General features: G+C 43.3%; 1 long non-coding RNA gene across 1 annotated transcript; it reads left to right on the plus strand.

Annotated features, from left to right (window-relative positions):
- Positions 1-1,295: 1,295 nt before the first annotated feature.
- On the plus strand, positions 1,296-9,428 carry LOC132027755 (uncharacterized). Its single transcript, XR_009407187.1, has 3 exons — positions 1,296-1,484; positions 3,838-3,928; positions 8,802-9,428. It is a non-coding gene; the product is annotated as an uncharacterized LOC132027755 (long non-coding RNA).
- The last annotated feature ends 5,662 nt before the right edge of the window (positions 9,429-15,090 follow it).

The raw sequence follows: 15,090 nt of genomic DNA on the forward strand, positions 1-15,090 counted from the left end.
GGGGGTCCTGGTTCCCATTTCCATTTCTCACGTGTGCCTTTTCACCAAGTCATTTCTGCACAATTCATGAGCTTCTTGATAGAACACATGGGCCATAATAATCATGATCATATGTGCAGAAATAAAAGGTGTGACCAAAATGGACGCCACTCTTACTCTCATTCAACCCTTAAACATGACCTTCAAGAATTGACTTTTAATTTTCAATATTCCCAAAGACTCGGGAAAGCCACTAGATGCTTCTTCTGCCTCCACTCAAAAGGTCTTAGCCAGGGCGCTTGAGTGATCCACTCCATTAAATGTCTGCCTTCGGCTCAGGTCATGATCCCAGGGTCCTCGAATCGAGCCCCGCATCAAGCTCCCTGCTCTGTGGGGAGTCTGCTTCTCCCTCTCCCTCTGCTGGTCCCTCTGCTTGTGCTTTCTCTCTCTATCTATCTCTGTGTGTCAAATAAATACATAAAGTCTTTAAAAATAAATAAAGGTCTTAGCTATCTCTAGGCGCATGTTAGCAGAACCTAACCATCCTGCAGATCGCTATCTCACCGTGGGCGGGCGCTGACCCCCAGCCCTGACCCCCCCCTCCCCCCCCGCCAGATCCCTGGTGTGCTTGTATCTGCCCTGGCTCTCCAGCCAGAAACCACACATAGAAGGTGACGACGAAAGGGCATGAACAGCTGTGTTTTCTTTCCCCTCGCCTCTGCTGGGAGACACCCATGTTTAGGTCCACGTGCACAGCCCAGAGCTCATGACCGGCGTTTATCAGCGTCTGCTAAGATACGTGAAGGTGTTTCGTTTGTGCGCTGTCCTCACTAACATCATCATGCTGACGTGATGACGAGCCAAAAAGAACTTGGAAGATGGTCTTCTGTGAGCTTGAAACTCACCAAACAACGCCGAAGGTCAGAGGAAGAAGTTGGATCACCAGGAGATAAAGACCTGGGGCCTAGTTTTAAACTTTCTTTCGGACCTGAGGGCAGCTGGTAGGAGAGGGGCCGGAGGCCCAGGAGGGGGGTCACCGTGGAGATGAGATGGTGTCATTCGGGCCACAGCTGAACACATAGCGCTAACCACCCCCCCCCACAGCCCCCCCTACCTCTTCAATTCGGCCAACATGTGGTTGGCTGTTAGGCTGCTCCCAGCTCTGCCCCAGAAGGTCTTTGTTTATCTTCACAAGGACAATTAAGTGACAGGAATGTGTAATAGAGTGAAGTGCTGCCAAAACAAACAGCCCTCTTAGAACATCTAGAAGCGGCTCTTCTTGCCTGTGTTTCTGCAAGAGTCAGAAACCACTTGCTAATAGCTTAATTCCATTTCTCTGCAGACGGGCCGATCCGATTGCAGGAGAGGGAGTATGTGGTCTGCTGGGGCCTGGAAGCCGGGGCGGCCCGCATTCCCTGACCCCGTGGAACTACTGACTCACTCTGTAACCCAGGGTGACGTCGTGAACCCCAGAGGGCTTGCCGTCCACCCAGCTGGAAAATTTGGTAAGATGGGCGACGGGACTGAAAATCATTTGTGGCACAGCTGTTCCCCTCTGACCATGGGGTACGGCCGGAGACCGCTGGGCCTGCGCCTTGGAGGAGCAGCCCGGGGGGCTCTGAGTGGCGAAGGTGAGTCTCACAAGGCCCAGTGAGAGGTCCCGCCGGTGAGACTATCCTCTAAAGACGGAAACCTCCCTGTGGGGTATGTGGACTCTAGATTCCCCTCTGACCTCAAGGCACGAGTCCTATTTCTCTATGAAATGGGTCTTAAATGGGACTCAGCGGCACCCAGATCCCCAGCTCACCGGCACATGGGGGCCGTGGTTCACAGGGTTGGTCCCCTGCGGCACCCTGTGCCCCCTGTGTGTTCCGTGTGCACAGCTGCAGCGTCCCCAGAGACTTCCAGGGTCAGGTCCCCTCTGGTGGGACAGGAATGAGCTTGAGGGGAGTGAGCACTAAGCCCCTCCCTGGATCTCCAAAGGGGAGAGAGGGGACATACAAAACGGGCACTTGAATGGAAAGATAACTGATTGAAAATGGGTGAGTTAAGCTAAAAGAGAAAACAGTGCAAGGAAGGGAATATTCATCTCCTAGGAAAGGGACATTCGATACCTCGTCTGGGTTTCTGAAGGATGGAAACCTATCCCAGGAGAGGAAGGAGAGTGACTTCAGATCCTTGAAGGGACAACATTACAGTCCTGCAGGCCTCACCTCTGAAGGTGAGACTTCCGTCCGATAAAACCGACAAAAGTCTAGACAGGTCACGTGCAGTTTACCCTCAGGCACAAGGGAGTTTCCAGGCTGCCTGGGAAACCAGTTACCATACCTGAATCCACAGCTGATGTTATTTGGTTTGTGTTTAAGACATTCATTGGCCAGTTTAGTCCTAAACAGGACAAAGGAGAATGGTTTTGGGTAACAACCATGGGGAGGGGAGGAAGGGGAACGAGACTTCACAAATCCACAGGCAGCCACGGACGGGGAAGAGCCTTCATCTCTTCATCCTGCCACCAAAGAAAACTGTCACCCATTTGAGAGGGACTGAAAGGACAGTCTGGGTAGCCATGTGAGGTCCGTCCTCCGCCTGGTGATCCTAGACATGCCCTCAGGGACTGGCTCAACATTTGAAGCCCGTGATGTCGGTCATAGGAGGCTGCATGGGTCTACCATGATCTCCCCAAGAAGCAAGAAGAAAACATTGACATCAGCCTGGGTTGAATGAGCTTAATGAGAATGGTAAACGTTAAGAATGAGAACACTGCGTGTTATACGCAAGTCATCAATGACCGAACACTAGAATAAAAACTTACGATGTGCTATATGCTGGCTAACTGAACATAATTTTAAAAAATGAGAAAAAGAAGATAAATTCAGGGGAATCCAAGAGAATAAATGCTTAATAGTAGGATTTTGAGCCTAATTTACCTGAGTAGAGAGGTTGGGCGAACAGAGGACTTCCCAAGACCCCTGCACTCGAGTGACTGATGACCACCTGTCATCGTCATTCACTGAGCAGACATTATTGACGGCCATTCCCTGGCACAACACTGCCACAGGTACTGTGGATTCAATGACAGACAACATGACTATCTGAAATACATACTACGTGAGCATGGCAAAAGACACAGGATGCACGATAATGTACACATGCCAAATTAATTAATTAACTCATTAATTCAGAGTCATGTGGGCATTTTGATTAAAAAAAAAGATAGAGAGGTCATTTATTTAAATATAATTGAATTGGAAAGGAGAGAAAGAATAGCATTCATGACGAAAAGAATAGCATAAATAAAGGGCCAAAAGGCTGGTAATGCAAGATATGTTCTGTATTGAGGAGGATCCAATTAGTGGAAAATAGGGCATAAGATTAGTAAGAAACCTTGAATGACAGATAGACTTCATTCTACAGGCAGTGGGAATATTTGAGTGTTTGGGTTATTCATTTACTCATTCATTCAACCATTGCTGGAGAACCTTCCGTATGCCAGGTCCTTTGGCAAGCTTTGGAAATTTAAGAAAAACAGGAATTTGTCCCTGCTTTCAAAGCACATACATTATAGGAGGAAAACATTCCGCAAACAAGTAACTGGCCAAAAGTGATGCAATCACACAGCAAACATGGCCGGCTCTGGTATGAGACAGAGCTGGATTTAAACTTCACCTCTGCCACATACCAGCTATCGGACCTGGACAAATCACTGACATTTCTCATCTGTAAAATGAAGCTAACAATGGTCTCTATTCCAAAGGGTTGTCATGAGGCTTAAGTAATGAATATAAAGCATTTAACACAATTCTGAGCACATCGAAATGCTCGATGCATGTTTACTATCATCAAAATGATCATTTTCAGGACTGTTATTAGTATCCAGAAAAGGAGCAATCCGCACTACGGGAGGGAGAAGAGATGAGTCCAACAGGAAAGCTTCTCGGAAAACACAATGGTATGTCAGGTTTTGAGGGGATATGTTGAAATTCACCAAACGTGGCGGTCAGAGCATTCTAGGCAACTAGCAGAACGGCATGGAGGCAGACAACAGGACTTCGAAGGTATTCTGCAGAGTTCTGTGTGGCTGGCCAGCAGGGCAGAAGGGGGCATGTGGGACAGTAGCTGGGACTGGGACGGGCCGATCGTCTTGAGTCTGGTATGCATGTGAATCACGCTTTCAGTTCCAGGGCTCCTTGTCTCCAGAGACCCAGAGACTCTGCTGCCCCTTGTTGGCTTTCCCACCAGTTTGCCCTTTGAGATCTGGTTTCCCCTATGACTGGCTCAACAGGGTAACAATATTCACCTAGCTCCTAGCCACTAATGAATGAGTTTTACACGTAGCAGTCTGTGAATGAGTCCCTAGTCTCTATACCACTCCCCTTGGTTTATAAGGACTATCCCCTGACTTCCACCCCAACCCTTGTCATGCAGGTACCATGCTATATCTTGTCTGGGTGACATTCCTTCCTTTTTACCCATCTATTACCTGTCCAACTTCTAAGACTCAAATCAAGAATTTCTTTCCATCTCTATTCTTAGAACAATTCATCACCAAAAAATGGACAGGTTCCCCTAAGTTAATTTATAAATACAAATACCTAAAACAAATACCATATACCAAAAAGTTTTTTCACAATGGAGCTACATAAGTTGATAGTAAAATTAGAAAAACGAAATAAGAAAAGATATAAGAGGATTAGGCTATTAAAACATATTATAAATCCTCTATAATTCAAACAGTATGGTACTGCTGTGTAAACAGACAGTTAAATGAGAAAGGAATAGAAAAAAAAAAAAACTAGACCCAAGTACCCATGGAAAATTAGTGTATGAAAAAGGTAGTATTTTATTTTATTTTTAAAAATTTTTTTAAAGATTTTATTTATTTATTTGACAGAGATCACAAGTAGACAGAGAGGCAGGCAGAGAGAGAGGAAGGGAAGCAGGCCCCCAGTGAGCAGAAAGCCCAATGTGGAGCTCGATGTGAGGCTTGATCCCAGGACCCTAAGATCATGACCTGAGCTGAAGGCAGAGGCTTTAACCCACTGAGCCACCTAGGCACCCCAAAAGGTAGTATTTTAAATCACTAACACAAAGATGAGTGTTTTAATGAAGCTGTGAGACAAACTGGATAGCCATTTGGCAAAGGATAAAACTAGACTCATATCTTATGTCATAAATAAGAATAAACATCAGTGAATCAGAGACAAAAATGAAAAAAATGAAACCACACAAATGGGAGAAGAATATGTGGGTGAATTCTCTATAATTTTGGTGTAAGGAAAGACTTTTGACTGTGACTTAAAATTCTGAGGCAAAGAAGATTTAAAAATTTACAAAAAAATGTTGCATGGGGGAAAAAAAAACCATTATAAACAAAGTCGACCACGACAAACTGGAAGCATTTTGCATATATATTATAAATAAAGAGTTAATATCTCTAATCCATAAAAAACTCATTTAAAAATCACAGAAGGAGATCTGGGCCTGACTAAAACAGAAAAACAATAAAAACAAGCAAAAGACATAAACAGAATACACACATAGTCATATTTGAACACCACTTGAAAATATGAAGAGAAAATTTTAAAAGACTGAGGTACTATTTCTCACCTATGTGACTGGCAAAATTTTTAAAGTTTGACACTATATTTTATGGGTAAAGTTTTGGGGAAACAGGAATCCTCAATACCTTGCTGCGGGGAATGAAAATTGGTACAACCTTTAGGAGGAGAGTGTTAAGAGTATTGAAGAACACACGTGTTTACATTTTGACTCAGCCATCCCATATCCTGGAACTTAATTTGAAGATACACCTCTGGAAACATGCAAATATACATACAAAACGTTACTCATGAAGCATTGTTTGTGACTGTAAATATTGGAAATGTAGCCAAGTCATTAAATCAGCTATGTTTTAGCCACATGATGGAGTACTACACAGCCATAAAAATAACTGAGGATGATATTTGTGAATCACATATTTTTAACTGAAAAAAGAAAAATATAAGCAGTTATTGACATGGTGCTGCCTTTTCTACAAAAGTGGAGAAAATAAGAAAATACACATGTCTCTCCTTAAAAAACAAAAGATACTCAGAGCTACAAGAGATAAATGTGAAGGTAGAAGAAACAAGAGGTGGGGAGGGACACTTCTCTGAGTATCTTTGTATGGCTTTGACTTTTGGAATTATGTTTATATACTCAAAGCAATTACGCAATAATGAAGTTTTTATAAAGGGGGAAAACAAAACCTAAAATGGAATGCAAACAAAAACAAATAAACTTAACTGTATTTCAAATCAGTGACATAATCTCAGCAAAGGAGGGGGAAAAACCAACCCAAGTAATTTTTGAACACAGTATCATATACCCTCAGACTAAATATAACAAGAACTATAAATAAATATGAACTCAAGTTAGATGAATTAGCCACAGTTTGTCACAGTCATATGGGTCAGTCATTTTAAAACTGACTTCAGTGCAGTAAATACATTACAAAAGGTACATTACATACAAAGTAAATACATCGAGGATAATGGGGCCATATTTCTCATTTTCAGAGAAGGTTGTATTAGATTAGAATTGGAATTTTCAGATGGCCTCATGGTTTATTTTATATCTATACATTACAGATATATTTTACTTCTATATCTTTGTAAGTATATAGACATCGATGTTATATCTACATCTATGTAGATACAAGTGTGTGTACACATATATCCATTTTTGTGTCCACTGAGAAGACCCAGAAGCCATTGCACTCCAGTAGCAATGAACACTACTATGCCCAGACTTAGTTTCTGAATTTCAAACCATTCTCCACTAAAAGAAAATAGAGTCACTTGGAGATACGGCTGTTTTCACAGCCAGCACAGGAAAAGTTCAAGATGAATCTGCAGGGTTTTCTTATATAAAAAATTAAGGAAATTCTCCAAGAATAAGAGCACAGAAGGAAGTCAGAAGGAGTTCCCACTGCCAAATCTGAGATAATATGAGCATCAGAATAAATGATATTTACAGATTATCTATTGAATAAAATAGGAATCCATAAGTTCACACTGAGATGAATGAATGAATGAAGTAGGAAAAGCTATTCCCTATAGTATATTGCCACAAAATAAATAGAGAAGAAATAAAAGAGTTTTAAAAATCATTTCACAGGGCGCCTGGGTGGCTCAGTGGGTTAAAGCCTCTGCCTTCGGCTCAGGTCATGATCCCAGGGTCCTGGGATCGAGCCCCGCATCGCATCGGGCTCTCTGCTCAGCAGGGAGCCTGCTTCCTCCTCTCTCTGACTGCCTCTCTGCCTACTTGTAATCTTTGTCTGTCAAATAAATAAATAAAATTTTAAAAAAATTAAAAAATCATTTCACAAATATCCTTGTAATAACCTATTCAGCAAGAATCATCAATAGATGTTAAAACTAGTAGGTGAAAGTTTGATAAGAAATGGTATAACTACACAATGGGATACCACCTTACACCATGTAGAATGGCAAACATTAACAAGACAGTAAACAAAATGTGTTGGCAAGGCCAAAATCTGTAACGAACTCTAAAGATCTATAAAGAACTTCTCAAGCTCAACACGCAAAAAACAAATAATCTAGTCAAGAAAGGGGCAGAAGACATGAACAGACACTTCTCCAAAGAAGACATACAAATGGCTAACAGACACATGAAAAAACATTCAACATCACTAGCCATCAAGGAAAACAAATCAAAACCACAATGAGATATCACCTGGCACTCATTAGAATGGCAAAAGTTAACGAGACAGGAAATAACAAGTGTTCGTGAGGCCAAGATCTACAAAGAACTTATCAAACTCAACACCTAAAAAACAAATAATCTAAGAAATGGTATATCTACATTGTCTCAAAGTATCTTCTCACAAAATACATATTAATGACAAGGGGAAATGGCAAATTTAAAGAAAAGAACCTGGTGAACACCTTCTGACCCTTGTAATCCAATTTAATATTGCCAGTAATGGGGCACATTGATATCATGTATCTACTGGTGTGATGCACTAAGAAGGTCACATCTGTGGGGCTCCTGCCCAAAATGCATCAACTTACTCTCATCATGAATGAACATTATGGACACAAGTCAGAGCTTCCTCTTTGGTTCATATTTCTCTGCAAAGATTTCTATCATGCATTTATCACATGCATTGTAAATATGCAAACAAACAAAGTTATTTATCTCTGAATCCTTCTACGTATGTTGCCTTCTTATGCACAACTCAATAATCACATTTATTATACTATATTTCAAAACTCCTTTGCCTGGTTTTCTCTCTCATTTTAGTAAGAAAACCTAACTAGTAATGGCTTAAATAAGAAAGGCAGTTGATTGCCTTATAGAAAATTACATCTAGATGCACACAGCTCCAAAGTTGGGTCAGCAGTTTAATGATTTTATGGGGTTTCATGAGCATCTCTCTGATTCGACTGGCCTTTCCTTCAATTTCAAGATGGCCATTACTGCTTTATACTTCATGGTCTTGGGAACAGGGCACCAAGAAGTAAGAAAGTAGGTGGTTGGCTCAGGCCTTTTATCAGGAGGAGAATGCTTCCCTAAGTGCCCGGTAGATTTCCCTTGAAGTTTTGTTCATATGCTAACTCCTAGATAAATTACAAGTCATCCTCTTTGGCCAAACACCTTACTATCTGAACAAAATGGGGGGGTCTCTTAAGAAGAAAGAACAAGGAGGATCTACTGAGTGGGCAGCATTAGTGCCTGCCATATTCATTCACAAAACTATAAGTTCTCTGATGGCAGAAACTGATTCTTACTCATTTTTATTTATTTTTTACCTCCAGGGTATAGCATAGCACCTGACAGCAGAAGCTCAATAAATGTTTGCTGAAAGAATGAAGATGACCAAGCGTGAATAGCGTAATATCGTAAGAAAATACCAAACATGGGGAAGTAACAAAGTTACAGAAATGTACAAAATCTTATAATCCTGGACTCGGGCCTCAAACTCTCAACTCCCTTCACAGAAGGTGACTCGAAGAAAGGAACGAATCATAAACATGTTTCATGTCTCTGGGTGGTTAATCTTGCAAAAGTATGAGGGGAAAGAGGAAGCTTCTAGGCAGAGAGGCTGGTCTATCTGTGGAGATGGTTCATGTTGGAAAATGGACAGCTGAGACTGCACATAACAAGAAATGCAGGAGAAGGGCAGGCTCCGTGTGCCCCCCACAAGGCATGGTTGCGGGAGGTTCCGCCATCACACCCAGAAGCCACACACCCCAAGGAGGCAAAGATGGATGCTTCGGCATTTTAGGCCCAAAGAAACCTTTGCCAAAAGGCCCATGGTAGACCTCTTGTCCTCACACTTCTTTGAAAAGAATGTGGCCACGTACTCATTCGTAAACCAATCCCCGGAAAGGGGAATGGAATCCGTGTGACTGACTTAGGTTCTTCATTCGGGGTGGGGTGGAGGCCGGTGAGAAAATCTGCATGGAGGCTCTTCCGGTTGAGGAGTCATTGCTGCTACGTAGCTTAAGGAATTCCAAAAGTCTGAACTTGTTTTATTTATTGTGGGTAAAATAGTTATGAAAGTAGGATGGAAGAGACATTTGCAAGAGAGGACAGTCATCCACTGAACATGGGGGGAAGGGCAAGCGAGAGGGGGAAATCAAAGAGGTTCTGACGTTGAATTTCTCCTCAAACTTGATCTACAGCAACAGCCGAGAGATAGGGAGCCACTTACTGACTATTTCCAGAAACTTGGAGACTATTCCCAGACTGAAAGTTCACTTGTGGTTAACAAGGAACAAACAAACAAAACCCAAAGCGACTCTCAGAATGCGGGGTTCAGAGCACTTCATTATGCGGCAGGACAGGGGTCGGGTCAGCTAAGAACAGCGCAGGCAATAGATTCTTCATGTGGCTCACGACCACTTCACCTCCCAGATGGTTGAAAAACTGAGAAGGAGACACATTCTTCTGCTTCAAATTTTGATCAGCTGGGACAAATTAGGTAAGAAGAACAAGTAGCAGCTCTCAGTTTGGGAAAGCAGGGAGGAAAAGCATTAGCTCGCTCAGACAGAGACCTTCAATATTGGCAGGGTGGATGCTCAGAGTTCAGAGAAAAGAGAGGTTAGAGACTCGCATGAAGACATTCTGACTACAGTTCCATCTGGTGTGGATGGAAGGGGAGCCACAAGACATTTTGTGGCTTCCCAAGGTGCTTTCTGATGATCCTTGATTTTCAAAGAGTATCTATTAAAAGATGGAAGGAGTTATCATCCCAGAATGGCTAAAATCTTGACCATGGCATTAGACAGAATATGGAGTAAATCCTATACTGACTCTTAGTGGCTGTGTGGCCTCAGACAAGTTGTGCAACTGCTCTGTGCCTTCATTTCCTTATCTTTAAACCGCACCTAAGAAGTCCTTCCCAACTGGGTCGTTTAGGATAAAGAAGATCATGTATGTAGAGCACCTTATCATGATAGCAGGCACAATGTAACTGATATGTTACATTGCATGTATCACATGTATCTGTATTCTACAGATTATAGAATCCCCAATGTAGATTGTAGAAACTATGGTAATGAAAAAGAATTTAAAAAGTCAGAAACATTTTCTACGATTCTATTTTTTAGAGGAGTCTCTTCAGCATGCCCAGAGAATTCAATCAGTAGACAAAAACGCCAAAGGAAAAAAAATGGAAACTCTCTGCCCCCAACGAGCCTGCTGAGCTCCCCTCTCCAAACGTAACCACTGCTAACAGTTTCTTATGATTACTTCTAGAAAACATTCCAAAACAAGTTTTATTTTTCATTAAATGCCACACAAGATGCAAAAAGAAAAAAAAAAACCAAGTTGGTCAAATACGGTGTGTGGTGAAATCTAAGTTAGCAGTAGAAGCAACAGAACACACATGTCCAATTCGCCTCCCCGTCCTCCCCTTCTCCTCTTCCCTCCCTTCTGCTCATCTCTTCCTGTCCTTCCTTCTCTTTTCTCCATGCCAAGTAGGTAGACTGGAGCCCAGTGGCCCGAGACCATGGAAGATCCAGCCAAGAGAGGAGGCCGCCATGTGCCTGGCAGAGCCACACGAGGTCAGCAGGGGGGCCTCGGTGATGGAGCTCCAGGAGCTGGGGGGACCCAGGAAGAAAGGATGGAAGCGCTGCCGCGAGTGTGTGAGGAACTTTGGTGACCGGAGAATGGGCTCCCAAATCTCAGAAAGTACATCAAAGTGGATGCCCCCGGTAGTCTAGTAGACTAGTCACTTCAGCGCAGAACCTGAGCACCCTCTAGAATGGGTCGGTAAAGGAGAGGTGAGCAACTGGGAAAGGAGATGTAGAAAGCCCCAAATGGACCCAACACCTTCTCTTCTCTGACTGGTTCACTAGACCTAGAATCTACAGGGAATGTTGGAGACACAGTAGATCTGGCTGTCACGAGGCAGTAGACCAAGTTGGGAGAGTAGAGAGTGTGATCTGGGGATAAAGACGTTCATGCGGCTTCCTAATTATCTGAGGCCACCAGACGTGAAGGATGCTGAGGAGGGTACCTGACGGGTGGCAGCCAGGAAACCATCCACATCATCCTACCCAGCAAGCCCATGGTTGTCAGGAGAACTTAAACTTATCTGATAACCTTTTTCTTTTTTTAAAGGAGAATGTGCTTTAATGTTACATGTATAAATCAAAATGAAGTTCTAATTTTTAAAAAATATTTTAGTAATAAAATGTTTTACTATAACTTTAAAATAAAATTTTATTATTAAAAGAACATAATAAAATATCCTTTTGGTGTTTCCCCACCTCTCTCTAGGGAAATTCCAAACATCTAAGTTCCTTGTGCCGAAATGATGGCAAAAATGGCTAGAATTATGCCCCCGTTCCTATATAGCCATAATTTGCACCAAGACCTTGCAGCATCTTCCGTCAACAGCTGTCCCTATTCCTCGAATGGCAGGGTTAGTGACTTGCTCTGGCTAATAAAATGGAAAAGGGTGGTAGGACAGACCCATTCTGAAAGAACTGTGCTGCTCGTTCCACAGGCTCACAAATGCGAACCCTCTGCCCGGTTTACCCCCCTGCTCCCTCGCCCGTCCTCATCCCTGGACACTCATCTTTAGGCACCACCTTTGCCAGGCAGCTTTCCCAGGGCTCCCTTCTCCAAGGCTCTTCCCCCCTCCCGCCTTCCCTTCTTTGTGCCGATGGTCCTCATCGTGCCTCCAGCCCAAGCCCTTCTCCTGGGTTACAGCTTCTCTGCATTCAGCTTTCCGTTCTCGCTTCACTGTGAATTCGCTGCAGGTAGAAATTGTGTCCTTGTCTGTTATCTCAACAACGACTTCAATTCCTTATGCTCTCAAAGTGTCTATTCCACGGTATGACTAAGTGTACAAGCAAACCCAAAACTGAAGAGAGTGTATTTAGTTTTGAAAAGAGAAGATTTAAAGGATATTAATAGTATCAGTTTAGTAAATATGCCAGGGACTTGGGAATAGCTACAGGTTACCAATCAGATCTTCAAGGTCCAGGGTAAACCAGCTGATACAGTTTCGAAACTTTAGTCCTCCTCCCCTGGCAGGCAAAACACGTGTTCCCCAATGCAGAGGTCACCACTGATGAAAACCACCCTATCGATAAGGTGTCCCTGAAAATATCCCATGAAATCTTTTTTTTTTAATAAACATATATTTTTATCCCCAGGGGTACAGGTCTGTGAATCGCCAGGTTTACACACTTCACAGCACTCACCATAGCACATACCCTCCCCAGTGTCCATAATCCCACCCCCCTCTCCTCACCCCCTCCCCCTAGCAACCCTCAGTTTGTTTTGTGAGATTAAGAGTCACTTATGGTTTGTCTCCCTCCCAATCCCATCTTATTTCATTTATTCTTCTCCTACCCCCTTAACCCCCCCCCCATGTTGCAACTCTACTTCCTCATATCAGGGAGATCATATGATAGTTGTCTTTCTCTGCTTGACTTATTTCGCTAAGCATGATATGCTCTAGTTCCATCCATGTCATCGCAAATGGCAAGATTTCATTTCTTTTGATGGCTGCATAGTATTCCATTGTGTATATATACCACATCTTCTTTATCCATTCATCTGTGGATAGACATCTATGTTCCTTCCATAGTTTGGCTATTGTAGACATTGCTGCTATAAACATTCGGGTGCACATGCCCCTTCGGATCACTATGTTTGCATCTTTAGGGTAAATACCCAGTAGTGCAATTGCTGGGTCATAGGGTAGTTCTATTTTCAACATTTTGAGGAACCTCCATGCTTTTTTCCAGAGTGGTTGCACCAGCCTGCACTCCCACCAACAGTGTAGGAGGGTTCCCCTTTCTCCACATCCTCGCCAGCATCTGTCATTTCCTGACATTTTTAATTTTAGCCATTCTGACTGCTGTGAGGTGAAATCTGTCTTTTAGTTGGGGACCAAGGTCATGCAGCCCCATGTCTTGGAAGCCTAGTTTCCATCAACAACCAAGCTGCTGTTCCCATCACTTTGAGGAATCAGGGAAAGGCAATCCTCCGCATCATATGATGAGTAGTGCACAGACAGCACTTACTGGTTCCCCAAGGAAAGTACTCCAAAGTAACATGGTAACTTTCTTCAAAGAATTTTTGAAGGGTCATCATATAGAAGAGGAATTCTCTATCTAGGATCCTAACAAAGCAGAGTGAGGACCAATGGAGGTTGAAGTCACACAGATAATGTGCATGGGCTGGTCTCCTAGTCATTCAATTTGTTTTGTTGGTTTTTTAAAATTTTTTTATTAACATATAATGTATTATTTGCCCTAGGGGTACAGGTCTGTGAATCATCAGGCTTACACACTTCACAGCACTCACCATAGCACATACCCTCCCTAATGTCCAAAACCCAACAACCCTCTCCCTCCCCCCACCCCCTGACAACCCTCAGTTTGTTTTGTGAGATTAAGAGTCTCTTGTGTTTTGTCTTCCTCCCAATCTCATCTTGATTCATTTTTTCCTTCCCTACCCCTGGAGCCCTCCACTTTGCCTCTCAGATTCCTCATATCAGAGAGATCATATGATAATTGTCTTTCCCTGATTGATTTATTTTGCTCAGTGTAATACCCTTTAGTTCCATCCACGTTGTGGCAAATGGCAAGATTTCATTTCTTTTGATGGCTGCATAGTATTCCATTATATATATATGTACCACATCTTCTTTATCTATTCATCTCTTGATGGACATCTAGGCTCCTTCCATAGTTTGGCTATTGTGGACATTGCTGCTATAAACATTCGGGTGCACGTGCCCCTTCGGATCACTACATTTGTATCTTTAGGGTAAATACCCAGTAGTGCGATTGCTGGGTCATCGGGTAGCTCTATTTTCAACTTTTTGAGGAACCTCCATGCTGTTTTCCAGAGTGGCTGCACCAGCTTGCATTCCCACCAACAGTGTAGGAGGGTTCCCCTTTCTCTGCATCCTCGCCAGCATCTGTTGTTTCCTGACTTGTTGATTTTAGCCATTCCGACTCGTGTGAGACACCTGAAAAAGTTCTCCACATCAATGTTTTAAAATGGAGTGAGCAACCCTTAAGAAACAGTGCCTTTGCTGGTCCTTGGAGATGTCCACAGAGAAACTGGCTGACAGCCTATCAGCAAAGTTGAAAGAAAGTTTCATGCTAGGGAGTCCCCTGTGCTTGGCGATTCAGCAAAAGATAGTGCTATTTGGGAATTACCACGTGCCCACTTCCTGCAGACTATCTGCCCTGATGACAAGTACCTGCCCAGGCGTGGTAAGCACATGAGATGACAGCGGCCCAACTCTGAGACTCTCTTTTCACACAAACAGCGTCTCAGCCTCAATCATATCTGCAGAGCACCCCATCCTCCCGCCGGCTGTGACGGCCCCGGGGGTGGACAGGTGACCCATTCAGCGATGGGAATTTGGGTGTTGTGAGGCAACTGCCTTCGGACATGCCCACTGTGGGACACAAGCTGCTCTTGCTGAGGAGTACAAAAGTAAGTGCTGACCCAGCGAATGCTATGTGCCAGGCACTGTGTGCTAGGCGTGGGCGAGCCTGCAGGAAACAAACCAGATAAAATCCCTGCTTTCATGAAACTCGCCTTTACTACAGGGCCAGGAAACAG

The sequence above is a fragment of the Mustela nigripes genome, chromosome 12, assembly GCF_022355385.1.
Source record: "Mustela nigripes isolate SB6536 chromosome 12, MUSNIG.SB6536, whole genome shotgun sequence".
Classification (NCBI taxonomy): Eukaryota; Metazoa; Chordata; class Mammalia; order Carnivora; family Mustelidae; genus Mustela; species Mustela nigripes.